This window comes from Schistocerca serialis, chromosome 7, assembly GCF_023864345.2.
Source record: "Schistocerca serialis cubense isolate TAMUIC-IGC-003099 chromosome 7, iqSchSeri2.2, whole genome shotgun sequence".
Classification (NCBI taxonomy): Eukaryota; Metazoa; Arthropoda; class Insecta; order Orthoptera; family Acrididae; genus Schistocerca; species Schistocerca serialis.
In genome coordinates, this window is record NC_064644.1 from 155087991 (window position 1) to 155104692 (window position 16702).

Consider the following 16702-nt stretch of genomic DNA (forward strand, 5'->3'; position numbering starts at 1 on the left):
TCTTGTCCGGTAGAAAAAGTACATCCGATGTGATTTCTGTGTAGTTAGTGCGCCGAAGGAAGGCCAGTATTCGACGCGTCAGCGTCCAGACGTCCCTCGCTGCGCCACACACTAAACCATGTTCTTCCGTTGCTAACAGTCCACAGTTTGTGCAAAGAGGAGAATCGACGATACGAATTGTATGTAATCGACTCATGGTCACAAGTTTACGGTTTATAAGAATATACCACATCGATGTCGCTTCTGTTGACAGTAATGGAGTATGCACTGCACACCAAATGTGGTTCCACGTTCTCGACGGATATTTGAATTCCATTATGTTGCGGCCATGTTGATCCATCAAGCACCTATAGATCTCCCGAGTCGTGGGTACTCTCGTCGAAGGTACTTTCAGACGAACATAATTGTAATCAACAAGAAATGAGGCAATGTGTGCAAGAGAAGGCGAAATATTGCCCACCGCAATAGGGGAATCGTACGTAGACGGAACAAGTACTTCTATGAGAGCTGACGTTATGGTATCCTTACGTTGTTGCCAATTTCGTATCATCGCCCGCATGTAAAGTGCCAGAGCTTTGTTTCGCACGTTTGTGAGGTTGAGGCCACCGTTCCGGAACTGTAGCGTTAACGTGTCATATTTGATCTTAAATAAGATCCCAGTACTAACATACTAACCAAAGGCAGCCATGAGACGGTCTTCAATACCCTTCGGTATTGGTAGGACTGCTACGGTCGCAGGTTCGAATTCTGCCTCGGGCATGGGTGTGTGTGATGTCCTTAGGTTAGTTAGGTTTAAGTAGTTCTAAGTTCTAGGGGACTTATGACCTAAGATGTTGAGTCCCATAGTGCTCAGAGCCATTTTTTGGTATTGGTAGGATCTGCGCTAAATGGGGCAGTCGTGACGCTATGTGCACGTTAGTGTATGCCACACGTTGGATCATGTCAAAGGCTCTCCGTGAGTTGTTGCGTATCGTCAGACGAACATGCTGCAGAAGCCGCCGATAACTCGCAGCCGCTGACCGCCGTAGTGAACGGGTAAATGTGATCCCCAGACATCTCAGCGATTCCACCGTCCACCGTCAATACCAATACCCGGTATGTCTTCCAGACCCCGTCCAATGTGCATAATTTTGGATTTCGTCATGTTAACGACACTGCCGGCCGCCGTCCCGTAAGAGTCTAGATGTTCAACAGCCTGACGCACATCATGTCCTGATCTGACAAGAAAGATCAGGTCGTCCGCATATGCGCGACAAACGAAAGAGTTCTGATTAAGCGCTATCCCAGTAAGTGGGCGCCTCATAACACACATCAGCGGCTCAAGTGCTATCGCAAACAGCATCATGGAGAGTGAGCACCCTTGTCGGACTAAGCTTTTAATAGAAATCGAGCCCGCTTCCCGACCGTTTACAATCACCTTCGATGTAGCCACTTGCATTAGCCTCATAACGATGGAGATGAAAAAAGGTGGAATCGCCATTCGGCTCATGACTGACGACAAGAAGTCATGGTTTATCCTGTCGATCGCACGATCGAAGTCCACAGATATCATCGCTGCTCGCATTTTACACGTTTCCGCAAGGGCGATAACGTCACGGTATTCACTCAACGCCTAAGAGATGTTGCTACGCACTCCTAGGCAAGCCTGATCAGGGGATATTGTCCTGAATATCGCCAGTTTGAGACGAGACGCTAGTAGTCGTGCAAAGATTTTATAGTCGGTGTTTAGCATAGTGAGAGGCCGATATTGATTAACACTGCGACTCCCCGCCATCTTCGGGATGGGAAGAAGAAATCCCGTCACAAAATCCGATGGTAGGCGCATGTCCGGACGCATCGCCTCATTGTACATCGACACTAACTGTGGCATCATCATGTCCACGAATTCTCGATAAAACTCTAGCGTAATCCCATCTGGCACTGGTGATTTATGGGCAGCTCCTTTTGTGAGTGCCACCTGTATATCGTCTTCTGTGAGTGTCTCCATAAGCGCTGCCTTATCCATCTTTGTCAGTGTCATTTGCAGATGTTGCAGTATCTCTTCCCCCACCCGACGGTCCGTCGGTGTACCGGCAATGAGGTGGCGGAAATGCTCTAAAAATTCATTTGCAATGTCCTGTTGTGTTGTCAGTTGACGGCCATCTAAACCGTGGAGCACTGTTACCAATGCCCGGCGGTAGCGTTTACGTTCCCGCGACACATGGTGCATCGAGGTACCTTCTCCAGTGATGGTGTCGAGAGATCTTGCCCGTATTGGGATGCCACCCAGTCGTCGTCGCGTGTTCGATAGGATTTATGCCTTGAGACGATGAACTTCCGCATGATGTTCTGCAGACGGCACCTGGAATGACAGCTCACGAAGTATGGTGTAATAATAATCAACCGAGCGAGGTGGCGCAGTGGTTTGCACACTGGACTCGCATTCGGGAGGACAAAGGTTCAATCCCGTCTCCGGTCATCCTGATTTAGGTTTTCCGTGATTTCCCTAAATCGCTTCAGGCAAATGCCGGGATGGTTCCTTTGAAAGGGCACGGCCGATTTCCATCCCCATCCTTCCCTCACCCGAGCTTGCGCTCCGTCTCTAATGACGTCGTTGTCGACGGGACGTTAAACACTAATCTCCTCCTCCTCCCCCATAATAATCAAGAGTGTCTCTTTGCCATCTCGTCTTATCCCGACCATACTGTATTAGATCTCTTCTTATTGCCGGCTTAGTACACTCGAGCCACCATTGAAGCACGGAGGTATATGTTGGTAGACGGCGGTGACATGTGGTACATACCGCCTCGACTCTCTGACGACATTCGGGGTCCGCCAAAAGTGACGAATTGAGCTTGCATGTCCCGCGGCTTCTCCACACACTTTGCCTAGGGAGTGACATGGTACAAATGTAAGCCAGATGATCACTAAATGCCGCAGACCATCGTTCCGCGTCGACCACCTTATCCTGTAGGCCAACCGAAACATATATTCGATCGAGTCTGCTCGCCGAGTGACTGGTAAAAAAAGTATACCCCTCACGGTTCCTATGAATCATGTCCCAGGTGTCGCTTAACTCCAGATCCCGGCATAGCACATGCAATTCACGACACGTATTGTAATGTGGAGTGTGGTCTTTTTGGGCTAAAACACAATTGTAGTCACAACCTATAATGAAATGATCGAATCTGCCGGTAAATAAGGGCACAATATCTTCCGAATAATATCTCGCACGCGCCCGTCTGTTGTCTGTGCCGGAAGGGGCATAAAAATTGAGAATGCGAATTCCATTAACAGTTATCGCCAGTCCTCGTGCTGAAGGTAGATAAGCCAGGTCGCGAACCGGAATCCCGTCCCGGACCAATATCGCCGTTCCACTGTCTGTGTTCGAGTGCGGCGCGGTGTAGGAGATGTATCGATGTACTTCCTGGAACTCAGGAATGTAAATTTCCTGCACCATCAGTATATCCACATCCGACGCGTATATCATGTCCCTAAACAACTGCTGTTTCACGGGCGATCTAATGGTATTTACATCCACTGGCCCTATTCTATATGCCTGGGGTCGAGTAGCTGTCATCTCCACATGATGTTAAAATGGCATAGTTTCACCGTATCGGTAGTCCCTTTGCACATCCGCAGAGGGTCGCCCGACGGACGTGTCCTTGCGGCATTAGGTGTCTTGAGATGCGGACGGATGCAAGTCCCCACCAATAGAATGGTCCGCATCGGTGATTTCGTCGTCCTGCTCATACCAGCTGATATTACTGGGGTGCTCCAAATTTTCCAGTGCGGCATTGATGTGTGACATCTGTTGTTCTTTCGCAGCATTAGACTCCGCCGCTGAAGTGGTATCGGGCCCCTGAGCGGAGGCGCCGTCTGAACGACATGACATCTTTTCACCATCCGAATTCATATGGTCTGCGACATCCGAAGCTTGTGGTTCCAAGTCAGACAGGTCCATAAAGTTAGACTCATCTGGGCTCCCAAGAAGAGAAGGGAGCGTCTCCGCAGAGTTTAGTCGGCGGTTCTTGCGGCGCTTTGGCGAGCGTTGTTTGCGGGCCCTAACCTCGGCCTCTGGTGTTGGCGAATCTTGTATCTCCTGCTGTCTCGCCACCGCCACATCGCCCTGGGGGCGTTCCACTTCAGCTTCCATGCTTGCTGTGATGCTGTCATCCCCTTTCTGCACCAGCTGTAGTGTCTGAGATTGAAGGTTGGTCGGAGCCATTCCTTCTTCAGTGGAGTCCGAAGGCGCCTCAACTGCGGCGTCGGTTCGATAGTGCGCTCCGACCTCGGCGTCACCTCCCCGCGAAGCGCCGTCACCTAAGTCATCGGCAGTGACGTTGGTGTAGTCGGATTCTGGAAGTCTCCGCTGGAGAGTTGTACGAGTCTCCTTTGCATACACGCAGATCGAAGATGTCCTTCACCACCACACCCGGAGCATATCCGGGGCTGTCCATCATAGATGACAATAGCTCTACAGCCGCCGATGTTTATGTACGATGGCACATGTTTCGTAAGGGTAATTCGCACCTGTCGGACACCATTGAGCACTGGATACGTGCTAAAACTTGCCCAACGTTCGGCCGTATGACTAATAATTCTGCCATATGGCTGGAGTGATTCAGTGACCAATGATTCGGGTACCTCGAAAGGCAGCTCGAAGACTCGAATCGTCCGCACTCCTAGTCCCGAATGAGCGACTAAAACTTCTCCAACATGACCATCGGAGTGTCGGAACTGGAATCGTCGTTTGGCAGCTTCAGTGATCCTATCGCATGCTGCGTCGTCAATCATCTTTACGTAATGAGTGCTGCTCACGATTGATAAATGAATTCCAATAATCTCCGTGTAGTTAAGATGCACTTCGTCCCTCAAGAAACGTTCGATTTCGAAAGCCTTCGGTCTTGCACACTCGTTACAGAACGTAAACTGTATCGCGGTATTTCGGAAATTGTGTGCCATTGCGTTCGATTCAAACAGTAACACACGCGAGTGACGACGGTGTAAACACCGCTTCTTCCGCGAACGTTCGCAGCCGGGACGTAAACAAGTCCGAGCTGCTCCGCGGCTAAAGGCGGACTGCGTTAGTCACGAAGCCACCATCGCACAGCGGTTCACACAACAGCACGGATTACCCTGGCATGCCTCCCTCCTCGATCTAGATTCTCACTGACTCCTCAGTCTACTTTAAATTCTTCCTTATACACGAACGGAAATTCCGAGGCTTTCCATATTCTAGAATAACGCCTCAGCATCACATATTAAATGGGGGAACCAGCCTGAATACCAGGTGCAGGTATTTATACAAATGAAATGACACAGTTTCTCAGTGGACTGTGGCGGCAGTGAGAATTTGGATCGAGGAAGGAGGCGTGTCAGGGTAATCCGTGAAGAAATGTGAAACGCTGTTCCAAGATGGCTTAGTGGCTAACACACCTGACATATTAACGCGAGACTTGGGTTTGATTCCCGGCCTTGGTACAAATTTTCTCTCGTCGCTTCAGTCTGTATACATAAAATCATATTTGTATGAGACTAGTAAAGTCTCTGAAACTGTGTTATTCCAAGTTTTTAATAGTCGATAGTAAACCTGACTGTTATAGTGGCTATTTGGTTCTGTTATAGACGCTATTCTGTCTACGCGTGAGGTGTGATACCCCAATTGTGATGCGTAATCGGGCAACCCCTACCTGTTATCATTAAGTAACGTGTTTCTGTTGTGTGACATTATTATTTTTTAGATTAATTTGCTTCATCATAATCTACTATATAAACTGCATACACTATGCTTTTCCGTCCTCTTTGCAGTACTGCTGCTCGTTAAGGGGTGCTTACCATATAGGATTAACAGAGTGCGTCGAGAAAGTTCACAGAAGAGAATCACGTTTTGTATTATCGAGAAACAGGGGAAAGTGTGGCACTGATATGATACTGGATTTGGAATGGACGTCATTAAAGCAAAGGCGTTTTTCTTTACTGCGGAATCTTCTCGCGAATTTTCAATCAGCAACTAGCTCCTCCGAATGCCAAAATACATAGGGTGAGTCACCTAACATTACCGCTGGATATATTTCGTAAACCACATCAAATACTGACGAAACGATTCCACAGACCGAACGCGAGGGGAGGGGCTAGTGCAATTGGTTAATGCAAACCATAAAAAAATGCACGGAAGTATGTTTTTTAACACAAACCTACGTTTTTTTAAATGGAACCACGTTAGTTTTGTTAGCACATCTGAACATATAAACAAATACGTAATCAGTGCCGTTTGTTGCATTGTAAAATGTTAATTACATCCGGAGACATTGTAACCTAAAGTTTACCCTTGAGTACCACTCCTCCGCTGTTCGATCGTGTGTATCGGAGAGCACCTAATTACGTAGGGATCCAAAGGGAACGGTGATGGACCTTAGGTACAGAAGAGACCGGAACAGCACATTACGTCCACATGCTAACACTGTTGTATTGGTCTTTTTACTGACGCACATGTACATTACCATGAGGGGTGAGGTACACGTACACACGTGGTTTCCGTTTTCAATTACGGAGTGGAATAGAGTGTGTCCCGACATGTCACGCCAATAGATGTTAAATGTGGTGGCCATCATTTGATGCACATAATTGCAATCTCTGGCGTAATGAATGTCGTACACGCCGCAGTACATCTGGTGTAATGTCGCCGCAGGCTGCCACAATACGTTGTTTCATATCCTTTGGGGTTGTAGGCACATCACGGTACACATTCTCCTTTAACGTACCCCACAGAAAGAAGTCCAGAGGTGTAAGATCATGAGAGCGGGCTGGCCAATTTATGCGTCCTCCACGTCCTATGAAACGCCCGTCGAACATCCTGTGAAGGGTCACCCTAGTGTTAATTGCGGAATGTGCAGGTGCACCATCATGCTGATACCACATACGTCGACGCGTTTGCAATGGGACATTTTCGAGCAACGTTGGCAGATCATTCTGTAGAAACGCGATGTATGTTGCAGCTGTTCGGGCCCCTGCAATGAAGTGAGGACCAATGAGGTGGTCGCCAATGATTCCGCACCATACATTTACAGTCCACGGTCGCTGTCGCTCTACCTGTCAGAGCCTGCGAGGATGGTCCACGGACCAGTAATGCATGTTCCGTAGATTCACTGCCCCGTGGTTTGTGAAACCCGCTTCATCGGTAAACAGGTAGAACTGCAACGCATTCTCTGTTAATGCCCATTGACAGAATTGCACTCGATGATTAAAGTCATCACCATGTAATTGCTGATGTAGCGACACATGAAAGGGGTGAAAGCGGTGACGACGCAGTATGCGCATGACACTACTCTGACTCAGTCCACCGGCTCTCGCAATGTCCCGTGTACTAATGTGTGGGGTCATGGCAACAGCAGCTAACACACCAACTGCACCCGCTTCTCCTATGACGGGCCTGTTACGGACCCGTTTGCGTGCTACGACCATACCTGTTGCATACAGTTGACAGTAGATGTTTTGCAATGTGCGGCACGTTAGATGCTCTCTGTCCGGGTACCGTTCTGCATACACCCTGCAGGCTTCAGCTGCATTTCGTCGACACTCGCCATAGATGAGTATCATCTCCGCCTTTTCAGAGTTCGAATACACCATGGTCACAGTTCCTACAACACTACACTATCACAGACGACTGGTAACACGGTGTACTACAGTTGGTCTGCGTGCAGAGACAAATGCAGGATAACAATAGCAGCAAGCGCTACATGCGGACGCTGCGACAGCTAGACCAAACCACAACCGGGCACTACAGCCACACTCGTAAACACGGTCGTCATCGTAAACATGTCCCTGCATATGCTGCTCGCCGACCGTGGCCCGTGTTTGTTACAACACGCAACTGAACGTCGGAGGTTTCAAGCGTCAACTTTAGGTTACAATGTCTCCGGACGTAATTAACATTTTACAATGCAACAAACGGCACTGATTGCGTATTTGTTTATATGTTCAGATGTGCTAACAAAACTAACGTGGTTCCATTTAAAAAAAACGTAGGTTTGTGTTAAAAAAACATAGTTCCCCGCATTTTTGTATGGTTTGTATTAAACAATTACACTAGCCCCTCTCCTCACGATCGGTCTGTGGAATCGGTCCGTCAGTATTTGATGTGGTTTACGAAATATATCCAGCGGTAACGTTAGGTGACTCACCCTGTATTGTTGACGCTCACCTAGATGTGGAGACACGATCATCGCAATAAGGCAAGAGAAATCAGAACTCACACAGAAGTGTAGGTGTTGACTTTTCGGTAAGATGTTCGAGATTGGAATAACAGAAACTTATTATGAAAACTATTTTATGAACCCTTTGCCAGCAGTTCGAGATTGGAATAACAGAAACTTATTATGAAAGCGATTTTATGAACCCTTTGCGTAGTATCCATTTAGATGTAGACGGGGTGTTTCTCTTCTTTGTAGGACTGGTAGGATCGGACTATAACGCCATAGGGATTCGCAAAACAGCACAACCGATACATCACATGTAGAAAAAAGTCAAAAATCAATACCTCAACAAGCGCCCACGAAAGCCTCAAAAATTTGCACCTGAGTGTGAATTGCAGTGTAATCATGCAAATGAAGCTGTACATGTATGTGTAGTGTTTTCTATATAGGAAACTGCTCCGGGATTGGTGGCATCTCGATGTCCAATTCTTCAACATGATTTCTGATAAAAGTGGAAAATGGCTAAACTCACTGCTACAATCATTGAGCAACGCAGTATATTCATTCAGATACACATACAGTATGTGAATAAAAGTATCTTAACACCTCCCAGAAACATACGGTTTTCATATTAGGTGCATCGTGCTGCCAGCTACTGCCAGGTACTCCATATCAGCGATGTCAGTAGTCATTAGACATCGTGAGAGAGAGAAGACTGGGGCGATCCGCGGAACTCACGGACTTCGAACGTAGTCATGTGATTGGGATCACTTGTGTCACACGTCTGTACGCGAGATTTCCACAGTACTAAACACCCCTAGGTCCAATGTTTGCGATGTGATAGTGAAGTGGAAACGTGAAGGGACACGTGCAGCAGAGAAACGTACAGGCCGATCTCGCCTATTGACTAACAGAGGCCACCGACAGATGAAAAGGGTCGTAATGTCTAACAGCAGACGTCTATCAAGACCATTACACAGGAATTCCAAACTGCATCAGCATCAACCTCAAGTACTTGGACACTTAGGCGGGAGGTGAGAAAACTTGGATTTCATGGTCGAGTAGCAGTTCATAAGCCATACATCACGGCGGTAAATGCCAGACGACCCCTCGCTTGGTGTAAAGAGTTTAAACATTGGACAATTGAAAGAGGAAAACGTATGAATCACGGTACACAATGTGGCGATGAGATGGCAGGGGATGGCGATTGCATCTTTCAACTTAATTGAACACCTGTTCATAATGCACGACCTGTGGCGGGGTGGTTACATGACAATAACGTCCCTGTAATGGACTGGCCTGCACAGAGTCCTGACCTGAATCCTGTAGAACACCATTGGGATGTTTTGGAACGCCGGCGTCGTGCGAGGCCTCACCGACCGACATCGATACCTCTCCTTAGTGCAACACTCGATGAAGAATGGGCTGCCATTCCCTAAGAAACCTTCCAGCACCTGATTGAACGTAAGCATGCGAGAGCGGAAGCTGTCATCAACGCTAAGGGTAGGCCAACACCATATTGAATTCCAGCATTACCGATAGAGGACGCCAAGAACTTGTAAATAATTTTTAGCCAGGTATCCGGATACATTTGATCATATATATATATATATATATATATATATATATATATATATATATATATATATATATATATATATAATGCGATGACTTATCTAATACTCACTGTAATTTACACGACAGTTTTTAAAACCACGTCTCATTCTGTGGACGTTGCCACCAACAACCACCTACACAGATTTGGACTCCAGATTCACCGCCAAATCTGGGTGCCCAATTTTATCGTCACAGCGACCACACTAGGTTTTAACTGCCAAGATTAGCCTGAAGACGGTCTTGTTCATGCTCACTTCTCATGTAATCAACATTTCATTCTATTACACAGGGCTGACTACAACCGTGTGCATATTTTCCTTTTACTTGTGTCCACAACCCTGCAATAATTTACAAACGAGACTTTCCTCTTGTACGTTCATTAAACATATTTATTCACGATCTAGGATTCGCTGTATCACGCCATTCTTAAGTGACAACTCACTGTGAAGCACGTCAATGAATAACCGTTCATTTTGAGACGACAATACCTCTTGGAAACCACGTTTACACATGGTTACACGTGCATCTTAAGACAGAAGTCTTCGTCGTACATACAAGGTGTTAAAAAAAAGTGTTCCATATCTTGAGAGATGGTGGTATTTACCATCATGGCAACGGCATACATACCATAAGACCTATCAGCACTAACTAACCACCCCCACTGCGAAAACACTGAGAGGTGGCATGCCACACTTTCACTTTAACAACATTGTCAGTCAGATTAACATTCATTTTAGGACATGATCTCAGTGTTTCATGGTACTAAATTTGGTATGTGTGATTGATAACTTTTCTACATGAAGAAATTGTGGGCAGAATGTTACATCTGCATGTGCAGCCTGTAGTGTGCTTCTACGCAGGGTCTGTAGCCGAAACGACAGAGAACAAGGAACGAGATGAATTGGTGGCCATAAATTCTGAGTGCAGTGACCTGGACATGTGAGTCATTCTGGAAAACAGTGCTCTGTGGTCCTTACCTGCAGAGGGACTTCTGGCCGAAGCATTCTCCTCCTTCCGAATCGGGTCAGGTAGAAGAGTGTCAGTTGCCAAAACATTTTAACTGGGCCAGGTACCAGTCCATCATGGAAGATGGCTGTATGGCTGAAAGTGGCAGGAGCAAGCTACTTGGGACAGACAGCTGAAACTGTGCTTTTGTGCAAACAGAGTGAAATTCATAAAACATCCAGCACTGTCATGAAAAGGTAGGACGATGCAGACGGAACAGCTGGCATACAGTTCCAGTGGAGGTAGGACTATAGCACCCATGACGCCGGGAAGCCGCCATATTCCTTTAGTGAGCGGCCAAACCAAATATTTCATAGTCACGACTGTCTGGGAAGCTCAACAGCCAGTTTCAGAAGGAAATGATCGACCCAAAGAGATTAGGTCACTCTGTAAATTAGAGACTGTGGTCCCATCTGCGTAAATGTTTTCTGCCAAAAAATAGCCATGTTTTCCTTGACAACAACGCCCCCTTGTCTTTTTTAATACAATAGATATTTGGAGTCAGTGATTGGCTCCTCTCATGATAAGCAAACCAGAGGCTCGCTCTCCCAGCATGGGAACACCGACGTTGTGTCTCGATTGGCTACCAAACTAACAGAACAGTCCAGAGGGGAATTCAATGAGTAGAACACACTTAGGTTGATTTGTTTACTGTGGGGATAGTTTTCATTTTGCTAATTCGGCTCCTGTACCGAGGCTTTGTGGAAAGCAGCGGATTCTTCGATGCCTTCCTCTCCTGGTCCTCCCATGTTGGAGAACTTCTGGTCTTTCCCTAGTGGATGAGACAGGCGGTCAGTATCTTGGGGTGGAACAAGAGACTGTGGCTGTTTATAACCGTATCTACAGTGGAACTGCGTATCATGTAGCAAGTATCGTGTGTCACGAGAGTGAACTTATCGTTCGTGAGTCAGCTGTTTGACGTATGACAAATCCAGCATGCACCGTCGTGCCTGTGAGCCAAATTGGTTTGGCCATACCAGCGAACGGGTGCACCTCCCACTGAAATGTGCCGGGATTTCAGGGCTCTGATAGGGAAGTTTGCCGCGTTCTGATAATCAGAAAGCCGGGCCACGTAGTTCGAATATTTTCGTCGAGATGTCAGAACATTACACATGCCGCAATGATCTCTCCGATCCCAAGTGGGCCCCTTTTCTGCTGCGGCCTGAATCACTTGCAAAGGGTAAAGTACTGGACCGGCGTAGCGGTATTAAACGAAATTCACAGCTCTCTCTTCTCAGATGAACCATTGTTTATAGTATAGTTGATCGTAGTCGATTCCATTTTCACAGAGTTGGGCGCCACAGTGGATTCGTCCAAACAGAGCCAGATTTCGTTGTAAAAAGGATTAATTCAGAGCATAATTTGTATTGCTTCCACCCCAACCTTTGCCTTCCTTTACCTGTCAGTCCGCCCCAGTAGCTGAATGGTCAGCGTGACGGATTGCTGTCTTACGGGCACGGGTTCGATTCCCGGCTGGGCCGGAGATTTTCTCCACTTAGAGACAGGGTGTTGTGCTGTTTCCATCATCATTTCATGCCTATCCGGCGCGCAGGTCGCCCAATGTGGCGTCGAATGTAATAAGACCTGCACCAAGGCGGCCGTACCCTCCCCCGCAAGAAGCCTACCGGCCAATGGCGCCAAACGCTCCTTTCCATTTTCTTGTCAAACACCACCCCTCATCTGATTTGTGTTTGTAATTTTTGTGTAAGCCTTATAAGCTAGTTGTAGTTACTTTACGTTTAATAAAATATGTTATTGTTTTGTAAACTTAAATACGGCACTGTACTCATTCATACTACCTCTAGGATTCACTGATTCTCTCTTATTGGTGTTGGTACAGCAGTACCTTCACTCAGACATATACAGTATTTGCGATTAAGACAAGCGACGGCGCGCAACGTCTCTTCTGCTTTAGTCTCTGTGCTATTATGAACGACGTACAGACTGTAGTAATCTAATATGGACCCATTCCTCAGTTATTGTTCACTGATGCAGCATACAGCAATCATCTGTAACTGTTTTTTGCCGTAAACGATGTTCTCAGTTCTGGGTAAATGCAGCGCAACAATCAGTTTAACGCAACTTGTATGTGTCCACGATCACTCTAGAGTTTTCAGAGACTGCGTAATTCCCTAAGGTGTCGGACAAAGGCGTGGCTTTCTCTGAATGGAGACCGTATCGAGCACGTTCATTAGAGACAGTTCACAAGTGCAAGTAGTTTGTAATACAAACAAAGCTTTTGGAGGAACATCCGCAAGAGAGAATTATACCAGAGTTTCAAAATACCGCATCAGTTATAAAGTTCTTTCATTGTCACACGACTGGTTTAGACCTCTTATAATCTCATTTTCAGGTGTCGTAACTTGGTGCTGTGGCCCCCGAACGCCGTGGTGGACATGCACTAGGCGCGGTGTGCTACCTGTGAGTGCAGAACTCACTGTTACGACACCTGAAGATGGGTTTATAAGAGCCCGAAAGCGGTCGTGTGATAATAAAGGAACTTTACAACTGAAGCGGTATTTTCAACCTCTGGTGGTTTGTAATAGCAAACACGTTACATTTGAAGCTGTGGGATTTCGCAGTAATAGAAGTGTTCTCATTTGTTTACTCATATGTTTAATTTAAGGAGATGGGACCTGGATAAACTGACTAAACCAGAGGTTGTACAGAGCTTCAGGGAGAGCATAAGGGAACAATTGACAGGAATGGGGGAAAGAAATACAGTAGAAGAAGAATGGGTAGCTCTGAGGTACGAAGTAGTGAAGGCAGCAGAGGATCAAGTAGGTAAAAAGACGAGGGATAGTAGAAATCCTTGGGTAACGCAAGAAATATTGAATTTAATTGATGAAAGAAGAAAATATAAAAACGCAGGCAAAAGGGAATACAAACGTCTCAAAATTGAGATCGACGGGAAGTGCCAGATGGCTAAGCAGGGATGGCTAGAGGACAAATGAACGATCTAGAGGCTTATCTCACTAGGGGTAAGATAGATACTGCCTATAGGAAAATTCAAGAGAGCTTTGGAGAAAAGAGAGCCACTTATATGAATATCAAGAGCTCAGATGGAAACCCAGTTCTAAGCAAAGAAGGGAAAGCAGAAAGGTGGAAGGAGTATGTAGAGGGTCTATACAAGAGCGATATACTTAAGGACAATATTATGGAAATGGAAGAGGATGTAGAAGAAGATGAAATGGGAAATACGATACTGCGTGAAGATTTTGACAGAGCACTGAAAGACCTGAGCCGAAACAAGGCCCCGGGAGTAGACAACATTCCATTGGAACTACTGACGGCCTTGGGAGAGCCAGTCCTGACAAAACTCTACCATCTGGTGAGCAAGATGTATGAGACAGGCGAAATACCCTCAGACTTCAAGAAGAATATAATAATTCCAATCCCATAGAAAGCAGGTGTTGACAGATGTGAAAATTACCGAACTATCAGTTTACCGATCTATCAGTTTAATAAGCCACGGCTGCAAAATACTAACGCGTATTCTTTACAGACGAATGGAAAAACTGGTAGAAGCCGACATCGGCGAAGATCAGTTTGGATTACGTAGAAATGTCGGAACACGTGAGGCAATACTGACCGTACGACTTGTCTTAGAAAATAGATTAAGGAAAGGCAAACCTACATTTCTAGCATTTGCAGACTTAGAGAAAGCTTTTGACAATGTTGACTGGAATACTGTCTTTCAAATTCTGAAGGTGGCAGGGGTAAAATACAGGGAGCGAAAGGCTATTTACAATTTGTACAGAAACCAGATGGCAGTTATAAGAGTCGAGGGGCATGAAAGGGAAGCAGTGGTTGGGAAGGGAAAAAGACAGGGTTGTAGCCTGTCCCCGATGTTATTCAATATGTATATTGAGCAAGCAGTGAAGGAAACAAAAGAAAAATTCGGAGTAAGTATTGAAGTCCATGGAGAAGAAATAAAAACATTGAGGTTCGCCGATAACATTGTAATTCTGTCAGAGACAGCAATGGACTTGGAAGAGCAGTTGAACGGAATGGACAGTGTCTTGAAAGGAGGATATAAGATGAACAACAACAAAATCAATACGAAGATAATGGAATGTAGTCGAATTAGGTCGGGTGATGCTGAGGGAATTAGATTAGGAATTGAGACACTTAAAGTAGTAAAGGAGTTTTGCTATTTGGGGAGCAAAATAATTGATGATAGTCGAAGTAGAGAGGATATTAAATGAAGACTGGCAGTGGCAAGGAAAGCGTTTCTGAAGAAGAAAAATTTTTTAACATCGAGTATAGATTTAAGTGTCAGGAAGTCGTTTCTGAAAGTATTTGTATGGAGTGTAGCCATGTATGGAAGTGAAACATGGACGATAAATAATTTTGACAAGAAGAGAATAGAAGCTTTCGAAATGTGGCGCTACAGAAGAATGCTGAAGATTAGATGGGTAGATCACATAACTAATGAGGAGGTATTGAATAGAATTGAGGAGAAGAGGAGTTTGTGGCACAACTTGACAAGAAGAAGGGACCGGTTGGTAGGACATGTTCTGAGGCATTAAGGGATCACAAATTTAACATTGGAGGGCAGCGTGGAGGGTAAAAATCGTAGAGGGAGACCAATAGATGAATACACTAAGCAGATTCAGAAGGATGTAGGTTGCAGTAAGTACTGGGAGATGAAGAAGCTTGCACAGGATAGAGTAGCATGGAGAGCTGCATCAAACCAGTCTCAGGACTGAAGACAACAACAACAACAACAACAACATGTTTAATGCATTCCATAGGCGCTGCAGTCATGGACTGTGCGGCTGGTCCCGACGGGGGTTCGAGACCTCCCTAGGGGCTTTTGTGTGTGTGTTTGTCCTTAGGATAATTTAGGTTAAGTGGTGTGTAAGCTTAGGGAATGATGACCTTAGCAGTTAAGTCACATAAGGTTTCACAGACATTTGAACACTTTTGAACCAGTTCCTCGGAAATCACAACATACTCTGAAAGAAACGGCCAAATATTTGTGACAATCAAGGAATATAAATGCCACTGTTGGTCGTTTCTCTCGCAGAAATTACATCCTTTCCATTTCAATGAGTCAGAAGTCATAAAAACGAAGGAACTCATTCCTAAGACAATGCACTTGGGTCGAAAACTGCAGAACTTACTTGTAACACATACTTAAGAAAGTCACGGAATGTATTAAAAGCGCTAGATGAAGTGTTAGCAAGAAATCGGATGCAAACGGACTTACTTCGTCTCCATAAACCCATTTACATCTAATCCGTACCCACAACCTACACCATGTCAAAGGCATGCATCTTTCACCTTAAGTATTGGTCACCTGTGTACTTTTTAAAGCTTTTGCCGCTAATAAGTCATGAACTGGCATTTAATTATAGGATATTGTACAAAGAGTGACATGTTGTGACAAACCTTCAACGTGGCATTGCCTTGAAATGACGTACATTATGTTATAATACAAAAACAGCGAAGTACGTCTAAGCCAATATTAGCATGTCGCATCAAATGACACGTCATTCTGACATCAGTTCTCACAGCTGCTAGTAGGGGGAAGAGTGGGCTAGCTGGGAAAGGTTAGCCATACAGGCTTCAACGTCTGCTGATTGACATAGGGCCTCTGACAGTTTCATGGAAACACCTGTGCCAGGGACGCAGCCTCTGAAAGACCTCACCGCTGCTGGCATACATTGAGTGATACGACGCTTGGGCGAGACAGTGAGAATTAACGTTATATCCGTTTCTATATTATATATCTCCTTTCAATGTAATCATCGCAGCCAGTTCCATAATTTAATTCATGAAACTGATAGTTGAAATATCTTGAGGTATTTTCAGTGCTCACATGGCCCTTAGCCATTAGTCAGTTTTCATTTCATTTTGGTCGTTTACTCCACAAATACTGTGGTTTTTAGTATCAAGTT